Source organism: Alligator mississippiensis, chromosome 7, assembly GCF_030867095.1.
Source record: "Alligator mississippiensis isolate rAllMis1 chromosome 7, rAllMis1, whole genome shotgun sequence".
Classification (NCBI taxonomy): Eukaryota; Metazoa; Chordata; order Crocodylia; family Alligatoridae; genus Alligator; species Alligator mississippiensis.
Window position 1 is genome coordinate 54,309,909 of NC_081830.1, and position 17,720 is coordinate 54,327,628.

The 17,720-nt window shown below is 45.9% G+C and overlaps 1 long non-coding RNA gene across 1 annotated transcript in view; it reads left to right on the top strand.

Moving 5' to 3' along the window:
• Positions 1-16,414, top strand: part of LOC132251424 (uncharacterized) — a 140,894-nt gene extending 124,480 nt beyond the window's left edge. Inside the window, exon 5 of the long non-coding RNA XR_009463453.1 lies at positions 15,799-16,414. This is a non-coding gene — a long non-coding RNA (uncharacterized LOC132251424). The remainder of the gene's footprint in view (positions 1-15,798) is intronic.
• The last annotated feature ends 1,306 nt before the right edge of the window (positions 16,415-17,720 follow it).

Genomic DNA, 17,720 nt, shown 5'->3' on the forward strand with positions numbered 1-17,720 from the left:
CAGACAGCACAACATTCCCAGGGCTGGGAAGCATGCTGGGATGCTGAGGGACTGTGATTTAACTTGAACCAGAAAGGGGTCTGGGACATATGTTTCATAAACTGGTTTGACTCAAATCAGTTAAGTCTGATACTACATTCAGCCAGGTTTATCTTAAACCAGTTTCAGCCATTTTGAAACTGGTTTATGTGCACTAATCTTCTGTTCTGTTACAAGTTTAAACTAGTTTCTGATTACTTAAATGGGTTTATGTGTATCTTCTGTCCCTAGCACAGAAGGATAAAGTTGTATGTTACGCTTAATTTGTGTTATATACCATAATAGCACTGCTTAACATTCTACAGATGAAAGTTAATATGCTGTAAGCCATTGAGTGTTAAAGGTTAATATAATTTCTTGCCTGTACAGATCAGACTTACAACTAAAGGACTGGTGAGCAAGGCCCTGGCTAGAAAATCTGAGCTCTATCTCTGATTGGGCAGGGAGAGGGCTGGAAGCAGTGCATCTTGGGATGGTGGAGGGCTGCAAATTGTTTTACCTTGTGGAGCAGACTGAAATGACCCTAACATTATTAAAGTAACACAGCTTAGAATTAATCCATGCCTGGAGGGGCATAACTTTGAAACACTCAGAGGGCACTTAGCATGAGTTAATGGATTTTATTGTGCATAAACCCATGCTTTGTTAGTATTGCCTAAGTGTAACATGTAATTTTACCTGAAGTGGCCAAAAAGCAGGCAGAGTTTAGAACAAAGGCAATACTTGATTATGCATGCAGAACTGTTAAATTTCTGAGCTGCAATGGTTTTTTTCAGCATTACACTTCTGCATTTCCTCCTATCATCTTTTGGAGCTCCAAATGAACTGACACATCAGAAGAATGTTTTTCAAATTTATTGGCAACAATTACAACCTGTTGTAAGACATTAGGGTGTGTGAAGCAGGCCCTATTTGATTTGGATTCGGCGTGAATCGGGGACAGTGATTTGATTAGTTGATTCAGATCACTGTCCCTGATTCGATTTGGCCAGACGTAGACACAGCTTTAAATGTTTTTTCTACATACCTCAAGGTACCAGCGGGGCTTGTGAATGCTGTGATGCTGGGGTGTATGGAGCGTCCCACAGGAGTGCAGGGGGGCCCCTGTGTGCTCAGTGGCAAATCTGGAAGTGGATCAGAAGTATTTCCAGTCCACTTCCAGGTCTGCAGGGGAGCATACTGTGGGACCCCCCCCTGCTCCCCCCCCAGCTTGGCAATCAGCAGCAGGGGGACCCCTGGTGCGCCCCCCCCCCCGACCCAGGAGGCACCAGTCACTGAGCCAGGGGGGTATGGGGGAGGGGGGCCCTGCATCATGCTCCATGACACACACAGAAGTGGACTGGAAGTGCTTCTGGTCCATTTCTGGGCCTGCTGCTGAGAGCACTGGGGAGCTCCCTATGCTTCTGTGGGACACTCCATGCACCCCAGCATCGCAGCATTCATGAGCTGCCTGCTACCTAGAGGTATGTAGAAAAAACATTTAAAGCAGTGTCTATGTCTGAATCATCTGATCTTTACAAATCTCTCTGAATCAATTTGGAGGGTTCTGATTCGATTCAGAGAGATTAAATGTTCCTCTGATTTGATTCAGATTTGGAGATTCAACCACTGAATTAGGCCAAATCTCCACCGAATCAAATCAGGGACTGAAGCTCTGCACAGCCTTATTAGATACCTATGGCCAAAGTTGTGGTTGGGATAGCTACTTCCATGTTAGATGAAGCCTTCCACATAAATGACCAATCATTTGTCCCATTTTGTGAATTCTATTCAACAAGTTAGACAGCAAATCTGCTTGGGCTTTGTTTCATGCATATGGCTTGCCAAATATTAATTAAGGTCCTTTGAAAATGGCCCCTCTTGAAGATGAGCACTTAATTTTGCTTTTGGGGAAGTAAAATTGCTTCTGTTGCCACCAGTATCCTAGAAGCTTTTCATTTTGTGAGGAATGCCTTTTAGGCTGCAACATTAAAGGACATTTTGATCTTTCTTTGAGGGCTCTTTTCCCTAGTGAAATGCTGTGCACTGATGATAAATTGCAAGGCTTATTTAGCATCTCAACCTCTTAAGAAAATACCACATTATGGCCCCATTAGTGTTGGCAGTGAATGCAGATGTAAGTGACGTGAGAATTACAAACTCCATGAAATGAAGATAGGAACAAGATGGTGATTTTTCTCTGAATACTGCAGAGAGGGCACACTTTCCCTTACAATAGAAGGAGCACCCCAGGTTTTCTGCAGGCCTTTCTAAACAGCTTTGTTAGGCTTAAAGTTCAAAAAGAACACCAAATTCTCCAGCAGCCCTGTTTGTAACTCAGAAGTGCATGATTCATAGATTCATAGATGCTAGGGTCAGAAGGGACCTCAATAGATCATTGAGTCCGACCCTCTGCCCATGGTAGGAAAAATTGCTGGGGTCATCTGACCCCATCAGGTGCTTGTCTTGAGACCCCCAAGGTAGGGGAAAGCACCACCTCCCTTGGAAGCCTGTTCCAGATTCTGCCAACCCTATCCATGAAGAAGTTCTTTCTGATGTCCAACCTAAATCTACACTCTATCAGCTTGTGGCCATTGTTCCTGGTCATTCCAAGGGGTGCTCTGGTAAACGGAGCATCTCCTATTCCCTGCTAACCCCACCCCCCAGTGAATTTGTATACTGCCCCAAGATTCCCCCCATAGCCTTCTCTTGCAGAGGCTGAAAAGGTCCAGGTTCCTTGGCCTTTTCTTATAGGGCCTTCCCTGCAGACCTCTAACCATATGAATGACCCTCCTATGGACCCTCTCAAGGTTGTCCACATCCCTCTTGAATTGCGGTGCCCAAAATTAGATGCAATACTCCAGCTGTGGCCTGACCAGTGCCACATAGAGGGGGAGCATCACCTCCCTGGACCTGTTTGTGATGCACCTACTAATGCATGACAAAGTGTGGTTAGCTCTGCTAATTACTTCATCACATTGATGACTCATAGTCATCTTGGAGTTGACAGTGGTTCTAAAATCTCTTTCTGCTGCTGTGCTGCTGAGAAGGTCATCCCCCAACCTATAGCTGTGCTGGTGATTCCCTCTCCCTAGCTGCAGCACATTGCACTTGTCCTTATTGAACTACATCCTATTGCTGTCTGCCCACTTCTCTAACCTGTACAGGTCCACCTGGACTCAGATTCTTCCCATCAGTGTGTTTACTTCACCCCATAGTTTGGTGTCATCTACAGATTTGGACAGAGTGCTTTCCATGCCCTCATCCAGCAGTCCTGGACTTCAAGAGGGCATATTTCAATGAGGTAAGGAGAATAGTTGAGGAGGCACTGAGGTCCTGGAGGGGAGGGGAGTCGGGTGTCCAGGAAGAGTGTCGTTCCTTAAGGAGACAATCCTACAAGCCCAAAGGGATGTAATCCCAATGTGGATCAAAGGGGGCAAAAGGGCGCAAAAGCCCCCATGGCTCACCAAAGGGAACGTCTCATAGCTGAAAAGGAGGCATACACCCAATGGAAGGGTGGGGTCATCACCAGGGAGGACTATACCTCGGTTCCTTGGGGCTGTAGGGGGGTGGTCAGGAAGGCCAAGGTGGAGATGGAACTGGGACTAGCTACCCGGATCAAGGACAACAAGAAGTCCTTTTTCAAATACATAGGGGGTAAAAAGAAGGTACCGGGTAATGTGGGGCCTCTGCAGGACACACTAGGAAATCTGGTCGTCGCACCAGACAGCAAAGCTAACCTATTTAATGATTTCTTTGCCTCCATTTTTCTGAGCAGGGACTGGGTCACCCCCCCATACTGGGACCCCCGTAGGTCTCAGAGGAGGCGCACCCAGGCCTAGGGTCAGTGAGGACCTAGTCAGGGAACTTCTGGAGGGACTGGACATATTTAAATCAGCAGGTCCTGATGATCTCCACCCCAGAGTGCTGAGGGAATTAGCAAAGGTCATAGCGGGACCCCTGGCACGGCTTTACAAGCACTCATGGTGCTCTGGTGTGGTGCCAGAAGACTGGAAAAGGGCCAATGTGGTTCCCATTTTCAAAAAAGGGAGGAAGGAGGACTCAGGAAACTATAGGCCAGTCAGTCTTACCTTGGTCCTAGGTAAGCTTTTTGAGAGAATTATCCTGGCGCATGTCCGCAAGGGGCCAGCAGGGGAGATTATGCTTAGGGGCAACCAACATGGGTTCATTAGAGGCAGGTCCTGTCAGACCAACCTGGTGGCCTTCTATGACCAGGTCACAAAATCCTTAGATGCAGGTGTAGCAGTGGACGTAGTCTTTCTGGACTTTAGGAAGGCCTTCAACACTGTCTCTCACCCCGTTCTCATTAAAAAACTAGGGGACTTGTGTCGTTGACACCTACACAGTCAAATGGGTCATTAGTTGGCTGAAGGGCTGCACTCAGAGGGTGGTGGTGGATGAGTCATTTTTGACCTGGAGGGATGTGGGCAGTGGGGTTCTGCAGGGCTCGGTCCTCGGGCCCACACTGTTCAACATCTTCATCAGCGACTTGGACGAGGGTGTAAAAAGCACCCTGTTCAAATTCGCAGACAACACCAAGATGTGGGGAGAAGTGGGCATGCTAGAAGGGAGGAATAGGCTGCATTTGGACCTAGACAGGTTACAGGGGTGGGCGGATGAGAACAGAATGGGTTTCAACACTGACAGGTGCAAGGTACTGCACCTGGGGGGGAAGAACCAGCAGCATACCTACAGGCTGGGGAACTCCCTTGTCATCAGTGCAGAGGCAGAAAAGGATATTGGAGGCATTATTGATGTCAAAATGAACATGGGCCGACAGTGTGGGGACGCGGTCAGGAAGGCCAACTGTACCTCGTCATGCATCCACAGATGCATCTCAAGCAGGTCCAAGGAGGTGATCCTCCCCCTCTATGCGGCACTGGTCAGGCCGCAGTTGAAGTACTGCATCCAGTTCTGGGCACCGCACTTCAGGAGGGATGTGGACAACATGGAGAGGGTCCAGAGGAGGACCACCCGCATGATCAGCAGTCAGCAGGGCAGGCCCTACGAGGAGAGGTTAAGGGACCTGAACCTGTTCAGCCTCCACAAGAGAAAGCTGAGAGGGGGATCTAGTGACCGTTTACAAACTAGTCAAGGGGGACCATCAGGCATTGGGAGAGTCCCTGTTCCCCTGAGCACTACCAGGAGTGACAAGAAATAATGGTCACAAGCTGGCAGAGGGTAGATTTAGGCTTGATATCAGGAGGCGCTACTTCACAGTCAGGGCGGCTAGGATCTGGAACCAACTTCCACAAGAAGTGGTGCTGGCTCCTACCTTGGGGATCTTTAAAAGGAGGCTGGATGAACACCTTGCCAGGGTCCTTTGACCCCAGCATTCTTTCCTGCCATGGCAGGGGGTCAGACTTGATGATCTGCTCAGGTCCCTTCCAACCCTACCAACTATGAAACTATGAAACTAGGTGGCTGATGAAGATATTGAACAGTACTGGCCCAAGACCAAGCCTTGAGGGACCCCACTGCCCACATCTTTCCAGGTTGATACTGACCTATCCACCACCATTCTCTGGGTTATGGCCCTTAAGCCAATTTGCCACCCACATGACTGTGTAATTGTCTATGGCACAGCCGTTCAATTTGTTTATGAGAATAGGATGGCATACTATGTCAAAGGCCTTCTTAAAGTCCAAGTAGATGACATCTACCTCGACTCCTGTGTCTAAGCATTTAGTGACCTGTTCATACTAAGAAACAAGGTTAGTCAGGCAGAATCTACCTGCTATGAACCCATGCTGGTTGCTCCTCAGCATTATGTTACCCATTGGACTCCTATAAATGTGATCCTTGATAATTTTTTCAAAGGTTTTCCCAAGGATAGAGGTGAGACTAACTGGTCTATAGTTACCCAGATTCTCCTTCCTCTCCTTCTTGAAAATAGGGACCACATTGGCCCTTTTCCAGTCCTCTGGGACATCACCTGAGCACCATGAGTGCTCAGGCATGCTAGTGGCTCTGTTATGACACTGACTAATTCTTTCAGCACCCATGGATGGAGCTCATCTGGTCCTGCTGACTTAAACACATCCAGCCCCTCCAAGTGTCTTTTTACTAGGTCAGCGCTGACAGTTGGTGGGTTGGTGTTCCTCCTGCTTCTGTCAGTAATGCATTTAGGAAATTTGTCTAGATCCACGTTCAAGAATACAGAGGTAAAAAACTCATTGAAGACCTCTGCTTTGTCCCTCCTATCTGCCACCAACTACCCTAGTCTATCCTGTAGTGGTCCTTTGCTGCCCTGTGCCTTCTTTTTGCTCCCTATGTACCTGCAGAAGGACTTCTTGTTTTCCTTAATTTCTATTGCCAGCCTAAGTTTTAATGCTGCTTTAGCCTTCTTAACTGATTCCCTGCAAGTGCGAGCCAAGGATGTATACTCCTCCTGCTACCCCTGCTTCCACAGTCTGTATGCCCCTTTTTTTTGCCCTTAGGCTTTCCTGGATGTCTCTGTTTAGCCAAGAGGGCTTCTTGCCCCCTTTGTCCCCTTTTTTACTCAGTGGGATTGCCTCCTTCTGCACCCAAAGGATCACTCCCTTGAGGAACAACCACCTTTCCTGGACCCCCATTTTGTCCATGCTCTTGAGCTTTAATGCCCCACTAACTAATCTCCTAAGCACACTGAAGTCGGCCTTTCTGAAGTCTAGCACTTCTGTCGTGCTGGTTACTTTTCCTACCCATCACCAGATAGTGAATTAAATCAATGGATGGTCACTATCCTCTAGGTTACTTTGTACCTGTAGATCTCCCACCAGGTCATCCCCCTTAGCCAACACCATGTCCAGCAAGGCGTTCCCCCTAGTATACCTCCTGCGTTAGGTGGAGGTCCTGTGTGAAGGTTAAGAACCTACGTGAGTGGTTAGTTCTGGCTGACTGATCCTCCCAGCAGATGTCAGGGTAGTTTAGGTCACCCATGACAACCGTATCTCTTGACCATATGGCCTCAGAGAGCTGCCCACAGAATTCCAGTTCTAGCTCATCCTCCTGGTGTTGCAGTCTATAGTAGACCCCCACTACCAAGTCCCTTTCCCCCTGATCCCCTTATATCCTAACTCACAGTACCTCAGTTTGGCCCTCCTTTGATCCCATCTTGATTATAGAAGATGTATATTGCTCCTAAACAGAGAGAGCTACTTTACCCCCACTTTTCCCCCCAACTCTATCCCATCTGTACAACCTATAACCTTCAATGCCTACCACCCAATCTGGAGTAGGGTCCCACCAAGTTTCATTTAGCCCAATCGGGTTGATGTTGTTGCTTGCAAGCAGGAGTGCAAGTTCCTCCTGCTTGTTCCCCATGCTCCTAGCAGTAGAGATATTTAAGCCCATCAATGGGTGCCCTTGGTACCTCCCTGTCATGATGTCTATCAGGCCCCTTAGTGCTTACCTTCGTGCTTACCTGGGATGATTCAGTGCATTGCTTGTGCTTCTCTGATCCTAGGTTCTCTTTGTCCACTGCATGGTTTAATGCAACACATTTTCTACTGTTTGCTGAATTCTAGTTAGTTGAAATACATTTCATGTATAATCTTTTACATTTTTGGTACCAAATTTTTGCTAGAAAATACTTTTTATATAGAGCCACACACTTTAACGAGGGGCATTTTTTGGTGTGTTGAGTTGCCAGACAAATACTTTTCATAGAGCTAATGATCCTTTTCCTTTGACTTCCATCTCATTAATTTCCATTGACTTTGGTGACAGAAGCATTGGACCATAAGGAATCTCAGTAAAATGAAGACTCCAGCTCCTGGCCCGCATGATTTCTCTTGAGATGCAATCCCAGTGAGAGAAGGGAATAGAATGCACTGTGGCAACTGCAGTTTGAGAATTCTTAGAGTATTTACTGTTTTATTTTTATTATTACTGCCAGGCCCTTCTCCCCCAGGAGGCGGAGGGTAGACCACAGTCTCCCTCCAGGCCAAAGGAGGACTCCGGGACCTCCCGCTCTGTCCAGCCAGGGGCATGGACCAGGGTGGTCAACGGCTCTAAGGACTGCCGCACCAAGGCCCCTGCCCCACCAGAGCTGAGCAACAGGTACGCACCTTTTGCCGCTCCAGCAGAGCCTGCTGAGTTGCCAGCTCCCGCAGGCAACATGGGCCCAACTGCAGCTACCGCCCCTGCTCTCCCCAAGACAAAACATAAGGTGTTTGTTGTGGGAGACTCCCTCCTGAGGGGGACTGAGGGGGCAATCTGCCACCCCGACCCCTTAGCCCAGGAAGTCTGCTGCTTCCCGGGGGCCCGCATCTGGGACATTGCAGAGAGGATCCCAGAGCTCCTCAAACCCACAGACCACTATCCCATGCTCCTAATTCATGTGGGCACCAATGACATGGCTTGGAGCGCTCCCAGCCAGGTCATGAGGCACTACAGGGATTTGGGAGCGAGGCTAAAGGGTCTGGGGGCACAGGTGGTGTTCTCGTCGATCCTCCCAGTCTCAGGCTATGAGCTGAGGAGGGAGAGGAGGATCCATGTGGTCAACCAAAGACTGCAGCACTGGTGTCATTGGGAAGGCTTTGGCTTTCATGACCACAGCCCGCTCTTTGGCAAGAGAGGCAGCGAGCTGCTGGGAAGAGATAGCCTCTACCTCTCTCCCCTAGGGAGGAGGCTCTTTTCAGCCAGGCTGGCTGACCTGCTCCACTGGGCTTTAAACAGCCTGCTGGGGGACGGGGGGACTACTGCCACTGCTGGCCCGCTGAGCAATCCTTGCAAAGCCAGCAGGTCAAGGCACTTAAGGGAGCCCACCCCTGCCCCAGCCCTGGTAAAATCTGTGGGCAAGGAAGGAGCCCCCCAGGGGGCACTTGCCTGCCTGTACACAAATGCCAGGAGCTTGGGGAATAAGCAGGAGGAGCTCATCCTCCTGCTCAATGCAAATAATTATGATGTCATAGGGATAATGGAGACCTGGTGGGACTCCACCCATGACTGGACCATGGGTATGATGGCTATACCCTGTACAGGAGGGATCATGTAGAGAAAAGGGGCGGGGGTGTAGCTCTCTGTTAAGAAAAGCTACACGTCCCTGCAAGCCGATATTGGCGACCAGGGTGGATGACTGGAGACCCTCTGGGTTAAAATCCGTGGGGAACACAGCACAGGGGACACAATAGTGGGAGTCTACTACAGACCTCCCACCCAAAGTCCTGAACTTGACCAGGAGTTTGCCCGGGAACTGGCTGAGGCCGCATGCTCCAGGACCATGGTTGTCATGGGTGACTTCAATTACCCGGACATCTCGTGGGAGGATCGCTCAGCAAAATCTGAGCAGTCGCAAAGCTTCCTCTCATGCGTGGATGACCTCTACCTGACTCAAGAAGTCTATGGGCCAACGAGAGGCAAAGCGCTGCTCGACCTGCTACTGGCTACTGGGGATGACGTAGTTGGTGACCTAGTGATCGGTGGGAAGCTAGGTGACAGCGACCACGAGCTGATCACCTTCACCATCCGCTGAAAAGCTGGCAAGTCGGTCAGCAACACGGAAGTCCTTGACTTCAGGAAAGCCGACTTTGACAAGCTCAGGAGGCTTGTCAGTGAGGCCCTAAGGGACCATGACCATGTGGAGAGGGGAGTTCAAGAAGAGTGGTTGCTCCTCAAGGGAGCGATCCTCAATGCACAAACTAAGTCTATTCCATTTCGGAGGAAAGGCAGCAAGAGGGCACAGCAGCCCCCCTGGCTCTCCAGGGACCTAGCAGACCTCCTGAGGCTAAAAAGAAAGGCCTACAAAGGATGGAGAATGGGAGTTACCTCCAAGGAGGATTATTCTGCACTGGTCCGGTCCTGCAGGGAGCAGACCAGGAAAGCCAAGGCTGCAACTGAACTCCAACTAGATTTGAGCATCAAGGAGAATAAAAAGTCCTTTTTCAGATATGTGGGGAGCCGGAGGAAAAGCAGGGGCAACATTGGACCCCTGCTGAACCAGATGGGGCAACTGACAACTGACGCCCAGGAAAAAGCCAACCTATTAAATAGGTACTTTGCGTCGGTCTTTCATCAGTCCCATGGGACGCCCATGCCCGCTACAGGACAGGGAAGTCCGGTGAGGGTGATCCCCTGCCCTCCATTAATGCTGACTTCGTGAAGGAACATTTTGAGAAGCTGGATACCTACAAGTCAGCCGACCCTGACAATCTTCACCCCAGGGTACTCAAGGAGCTGGCGAGCATCATAGCCCAGCCTCTAGCATGGATCTTTGAAAACTCTTGGCGCTCTGGTGTAGTGCCCGAAGACTGGAAGAAGGCCAATGTGGTGCCTATCTTCAAAAAAGGGAGGAAAGTGGATCTGGTTAACTATAGGCCCATTAGCCTGACTTCTATCCCGGGGAAGATCTTAGAAAAGTTTATTAAAGAGGCCATCCTTAATGGACTGGCCAATGCCAACATCTTAAGGGATAGCCAGCACGGGTTTGTTGCGGGTAGGTCTTGCTTGACCAATCTCATTTCCTTCTATGACCAGGTGACCTATCACCTGGACAAGGGAGAAGAGATTGATGTCATATATCTTGACTTCAAAAAAGCCTTCGATCTGGTGTCCCATGATCACCTCTTGGAGAAACTGGCCAATTGTCACCTTGGGTCCTCCACGATCCACTGGCTGGAAAATTGGCTCCGGGGTCAGACCCAGAGGGTAGTAATTGATGGAAGTCACTCATCATGGTGTCTGGCGACCAGTGGGGTCCCCCAAGGCTCTGTCCTTGGACCCATACTGTTCAACATCTTCATTAATGATGTGGATACTGGAGTCAGAAGCGGACTGGCCAAGTTCGCCGATGACACCAAACTTTGGGGCAAAGCATCCACACCAGAAGACAGGCGGGTGATCCAGGCTGACCTGGACAGGCTCAGCAAGTGGGTGGATGAGAATCTGATGGTGTTCAACGCCGATAAATGCAAGGTTCTCCACCTTGGGAAGAAAAACCCACAGCATCCTTATAGGCTCGGCAGTGCTATGCTGGCTAGCACTATGGAAGAAAGAGACTTGGGGGTCATCATTGACCACAAGATGAACATGAGCCTGCAGTGCGATGCTGCGGCTAGTAAAGCGACCAAAACGCTGGCTTGCATCCATAGATGCTTCTCAAGCAAATCCCGGGACGTCATTCTCTCCTTGTACTCGGCCTTGGTGAGGCCACAGCTGGAGTACTGCGTCCAGTTTTGGGCTCCACAATTCAAAAAGGATGTGGAGAAGCTTGAGAGAGTCCGGAGAAGAGCCACGTGCATGATCAGAGGTCAGGGAAGCAGACCCTACGATGACAGGCTGAGAGCCCTGAGGCTCTTTAGCCTGGAAAAGCGCAGGCTCAGGGGTGATCTGATGGCCACCTACAAGTTTATCAGAGGTGACCACCAGTATCTGGGGGAACGTTTGCTCACCAGAGCACCCCAAGGGATGACGATTAGGTCGAATGGTCATAAACTACTACTAGACCGTTTCAGGCTGGACATAAGGAAGAATTTCTTTACTGTCCAAGCCCCCAGGGTCTGGAACAGCCTGCCGCCAGAGGTGGTTCAAGCGCCTACATTGAACACCTTCAAGAGCAAACTGGATGCTTATCTTGCTGGGATCCTATGACCCCAGCTGACTTCCTGCCCTTTGGGCAGAGGGCTGGACTCGATGATCTTCCAAGGACCCTTCAAGCCCTAATGTCTATGAAATCTATGAAATCTATGAATTTTTTAAATGCAAAACAGTTGAATAATGCTGGAGATGGCACTTTTAGAGCAACAGAATATTAATTACACCTTTTTTTCCCCCCTGCTGCTCATTGTCTCTTTCACTCCAACCTATAGTGTGGGTTCTGGTTCTTACAATGAGATTCAATTCAGATTGAAAATTGTTGATTCCCTTTGACCTCTGAATCTAAAGCTAAATCTAAATTGTCATATTTCGTTTTAGGATTTTCTCGACTTTTCCTATTGACTAACCTTTTTTTCAGAACAAATTAAAGAGCACTTGTTGAAACTAACAGGCTAAAAGGCAGTTGCTACAGAATAGTACAGTTGATAAAGAGTTAACTACAAGAATGAATCAACTCTTATTTCTTCATCAGGAATTTACACCTTTTAAAATAATTTTATTTTATGCACAGCTAAATTTTAAACAGATATTATCTTCATGGTTTTATGTAGCTATAGGCAAGTACAGTAAGTAAACTCTAGATTGGAACTCAGATTAATCTACTTGCATGAAGACATTTCTCTGTGAAAAATTGAAATTTGAGGAGAGCTCATTCCTGTCTGCTTTATTGTGTTGTAAATTGGGAACAGCTTCATAGACTGATAGAGACATATCCATATTAAATGGATGCAGATCAGAATTAGATCCAGAAACTTTTTTATTGTTTTTAATTTATTGCTTAAGAAGAGCTGCTGCATTTTCTAATGGGCACTGCAGTCCATAAAGTTGCTGCAGTCTAATATAGATGTGGTAAAATCTAGTTTTTCTTGCTTCTTCTGCCTCAAGGGAAGTAGGCAAATGCAGAAAAAAGATTACAGGCCCAGTTCTGCTGTCACCAAAGTCAATGGGAATTTTGACTTTTTGTTTGATGCAAGATCTGGCTTAAGTTTACATAGGATTTAATTATAAAAATACCAGTCCACTGTTTGTTTCAATCAGTGATATGGCAGCATTCAAAGCATTTTACTTTATAAAAATAATAGTGCAATAAATTTAACAAAAGCTAACACCATGTGCCAAGCTCAGGAAAGCATGACATTGAATAGTATTAGGATGGGAAAGAACAGCACACATGGAATGATGTTATCATTCTGTTAGCTGAATGGCTTTCATACATACAAAGCCTCTGTGGCTGATTTATAGCCCTATCTATTGCAGGTGTAAGAGGGATAAAACATGGCCTGAGGTTTATCCAAAAAAACATACTCCATGTTAGGATGTTTTTTTTCAAAACAAGCATCTTACCAGAGATGTGTGTACATTGAAGTACTCTTGATAGAAATTAACTACTATAGGGAAAGAGAACCTGTTTTCCTATGGTTCTTGTTTATGCTCTTAGTGTTGCTCTAAATGTGACTGATGACAAGTCATACCCTGGAGTAAGAATTTTGAGAGTGAAAGTTTAATTCCCTGACCACCTTGGGAATAAAAAGAAAGCCATACTTGTTGATCCAGAATTGTGTTATTTGCTTTAATATCTGAAATAGGAAAACTTGATTTCTTCCCTTAAAAGTACAGTTTAATGTTGCTCTCAAGAAATGAGAGTCTGAGTTTTCACTGTTCATTTTTCTCTCTAATGGATAGTAATTCTAGGGTTTAAATAATGGATTGATGCTGCTGGAAATGGAATTATTCTATTTACCCACAAGGCACAAACATCCATTTTATGCAGTCCTAGCACTTGGCCTCAGAGAAGATGTCATACCATACATAGATTTCTCTCAAGCAGGAAGGAAAAATGACAGTTTTTGCAATCGTTAACTATGACCTTGTCATTTAACTTAAGGAGGTTATACTTTCTGGTATAAAGAAAAATGCCATATTGATATGGTTTCCATATAACATGATGGGGAAGGAGTGTGCAAGGAGAGGGAAGACTTCAAATTCACATTGGAGGGCAGACCTCTGTGTGGAGGCTTGTGTAATCACTATCTGGCTCCGGAAGCTCTATGTATATTCTTGTCATGCCATGATGATGGATGCCTTTACAACTTGTGTGTGTGTGTGCGCTATTACACAGTTAAGTGTAGAGTACAGAGGTGCATGCATGTGTTTATTGTTTATTTATTTATTCATTTTATATGCAACCCTTGCCAACAAAGATTCAGGCCATCTTACAGAAAGAGAATTCAATGTATTTACTGTATGTATGAATTATATTATGTATCTGTTGTAAAGCACATAGTTACTCTTCAACAAATTAATAGAAAATTGGTATACAGTAAACAAAGAAAACAACAGTGTATGTTGTATCCATCATACTTATTTCATCACAGTATTTTTCAATAGCTGGAAGGTGTGTGCTCAGCTTTATCAGAATTGGGCCATTGTTACAGGGACGTTGTGCATATGTTGTGTGAGAAGCTGACATGCAAAGAGATCAATGTCTGCATTGCCTTTAAGCTATCGTCTCAGTCTTTGGCTAAAACAGATGGCTTTTAATGCTTCTCAAATGATCATTTATTCATTACAATGCAGTTAGGCTTTGACTGTATATATTGTATTGGTGAGAAGGATGACAGGACTAATTTAGTTAGTTAGGTTTTTACAACTCTGGTAAGTGTGCTAGAGCACTGGCTGGGCATTATAAGAGCCTTTTCAAAATACAGTGTGTAATAAATAAACTCTTGAGTTCTCCAGATGAAATCAAATGTAACTGAGTGAGAACATAATCTGAAAACATAATCCAGAATCTTGTATATTGTGCTTAACTTCCGTGTGTGTGTGTGTGTGTGTGTGTGTGTGTGTGTGTGTGTGTGTGCAGGTGACTGCTACAATTATATTAGAGCAGGGGTGTCAATGATATGACCTGTGGACTGACTTTGCCCTGCAAAGCCACAACATTCAGCCCTGGGGCTAGAGGACCAGAACCCATTCCTCTCCCCCATCAAGATGCCACATCCAGTGCTTGTGGTGCTCAAATTTTGAAATGTTGGCATTTCCCGTGAACTAGGAATTCTGGGATCTGGCCAGTTCTAGGCTAAGCGTACTGGAAAGATTTTTAAGTACACTGTAAGGATGACAAACTACAAGAGAATGAGGCTAAATTTGCCAACTGAATACATTGTTGCTTGACTACATTATGCATAAGGAAAAGCTTCTATTGCTCTGCAGTCAAAGTTCAGAATGCATGTTCCTCTCTTGCCTACTGCAGATTGGATGTTTTCAAACACCTTATTGTGGGCTTTTGTTTTTGTTGTATGAAGTTAGATAAATTAAGCTTAATTTTAATTTAGTTCCTTGTCTTGTAAGCAAAACAGGTGTGACTCAACAGTGTGTGTGTGTGTGTGTGTGTGTGTGTGTGTGTGTGTGTGTGTGCGTGTGAGGGACGGGGGGGAGGGGGAGAATAAATACATTATACAGCTGGTCTGTTGAACTGATTTTCCAACAGAAATGCTCCCTTTGCAAAGTTTTTGTTTTCATGTTGAAAACTTCAGTGTCACTACCCCCCCTTTCCCTTACAAAAAATTGAAATAACTCCCCAGCTACCTACACTGCAGGCACCCAGAAAGCTAAAATAATTCCATATCATTCCTCCCCAAAAGGTGATTCCTTCCTCTTTTTCCTAGAGGAAAGAACCTTCACTTTCTAAAAAATGCTAATATAGATCTGAATGGACCTTTGGCCTCTTGTGGGCTCACATCAAGGAAAGCACTTCTGCTTCACATGTGGCTTCTGTATATCAAGCAAAGAATAAAAGACACCATAGGTACCCTTTGTACCAGCTTAGGTTGCAGAGAAGTATTTTCTTCCTGTTACTTAGCAGGGACTTCTCTTTACCTAGAAGAAACATGTCTGGGGTCTTTTTTGGCTTGTTTTGGGGTTTTTTTTCCTGGGGGATGGTTGGGGTTTTTCTTGTGTTGAATGGCAGGTGATTAAAGAACAACTATAAACATTTTTAACTTGCAGCTGCAGTAGCTTTGCAAATCCAAACGGCTAGTTGAAATGATTTGCAATGTGTTCAATTGTAATACAGGTGTAATGAAGCCAGAAAGTACCCAAGGAATGTATGTTAGTGATACTGCTATTCCAATGATAAAATAAATAAATAAATAAAAAAAACTTCTCCCTTTTCATCCACAGACCACAGTGCCTGCCAGTGAAGATCATATGACAAAGAAACAAAACTGGGACTAGACTCGAGTCATGTGATTTGTCTTAAAAAAACATACTGGTTTGCTGACAATTGCAACATATTAAAACTTTTTCAGTTCTTTGTGAAAGGATAGCCTTCCTTATATGTCCATACATCTGCATGTTTCCACCATTCATTTGTTTAGAAATTGCCTATGAACTGTGGAAAACTTTAATTCAGATCCTACTTTCCTGATTAGAATGTTTATTGGGAGAGAATTTTCTTTAAAAAAAGGAATCTATAAGAGAACAGAAGTCCTCCCCAGCATCATTTTGAAACTATAATCTATTTTTTATGATTAGCACCATTAGAGTACAGCTTTTGATGTCCAAATGAGATTCAATGTGTTCATGTCAGAAAAATTGCATTCTATACTAGTAGGGCTAATCAGTACGGCTGTGCGAAGCTTCGGTCCCTGATTCGATTCGTTGGAGATTCGGTTTGATTCAGTGGTCGAATCTCCAAATCCAAATCAAATCAGGAGGCCCTTTAATCTCTCCAAATTGAATCAGAACCCTCTGAATTGATTCAGAGAGATTTGGAAAGATTTGACGATTCAGATATAGACCCAGCTTTAACTGTTTTTTCTACATCACTCTAGGTAGCAGGTGGCTCGTGAGTGCTGCGATGCTGGGGCAGATGGAGCATGTTACAGGAGCACGGGGGCCTCTCTAGGATGCTCAGCAGCAGGCCCGGAAGTGGACCAGAAGCACTTCTAGATTCCTTGGGGAGCATGCTGGGGGGCTTTCCCGCACCTCCCTGGCTCAATGACTGGTACCTCCTGGGTCTGGGGGGGCACCCAGAGTCTCCCTGTGGCCGATTGCTGAGTCAGGGGACCCCCCCCCAGCATGCTTAGTAGCAGACCTGGAAGTGGACTGGAAGTATTTCCGGTCCACTTCCAGGTTCGTTGTCGAGCACGCAGGGGGCCCTCCCCATGCTCCCATGGGATGCTCCATCCACCCAAGCATAGCACTGTTCACGAGCCGTGTTTGGTACCTTGAGGTATGTAGAAAAAACATTTAAAGTTGTGCCTATATCTGAATTGTCGAAATCTCTGAATCGGCATTGAATCTTCAGATTCGGATTTGGCTGAATCAAATCAGGGACAGTGATCTGAATCAACAAATCGAATCGCTGTCCCTGATTCGGACTGAATCCAAATTGAATACGGCCCATTTTGCACACCCCTACTAATCAGTGGTTTGTCTTTCTGCTATATATCACACTTTGCTGGAGATAGAGCAGCAAATTTCATTCAGCTATGTATCCATGCTTTTGAGAGAGTACCTAGAAAGAGAAAAAAGTGTCATAAGGTGACTTACATAAGTGCCTGATACATTGCTTTTGGACAAAGTATATGTAGCTTGTATGCATCAGGATGTTTCATTTTTTAGAGTGCTGACAGGGGATGCTGTTCTGTAATAAAACTGGGCTAATGGCTTTAACAATATGAAAGTAAAAAAGTATCAACATTTCTTCCCAAGCAGAACTCAAAAGACCAACTAGCAAGCAAACAACCTCCTCTGACAAGTATTACATGGACATGTTAATCTGGACAGCTGTCTCTCACTCCTCCATTGCCAGGTGAAAATAATATATGATAGGAAAAAAGAGTGTTTTGAAGAAGTTTCCTTGATGATCTCCTGGTACAGTTTGAGAAGTGTCAGGCCTCAAGCTGCAGAAAGCAACACTGTAGATGTTACAGCATTTCTATTCAATTACTGAACCTGGGAAGGGTATCCTCCTTAGACCTGATCTTTACTATTAGTTGAAGGGCAGGGAAAAACTGAAGATTGCAGAGAGCTGAATGTCCCTCTCTGTTTATCCCAAGCTCATCAAGCTACAGGCTGAGGCACTGTGCCTTTCTAGC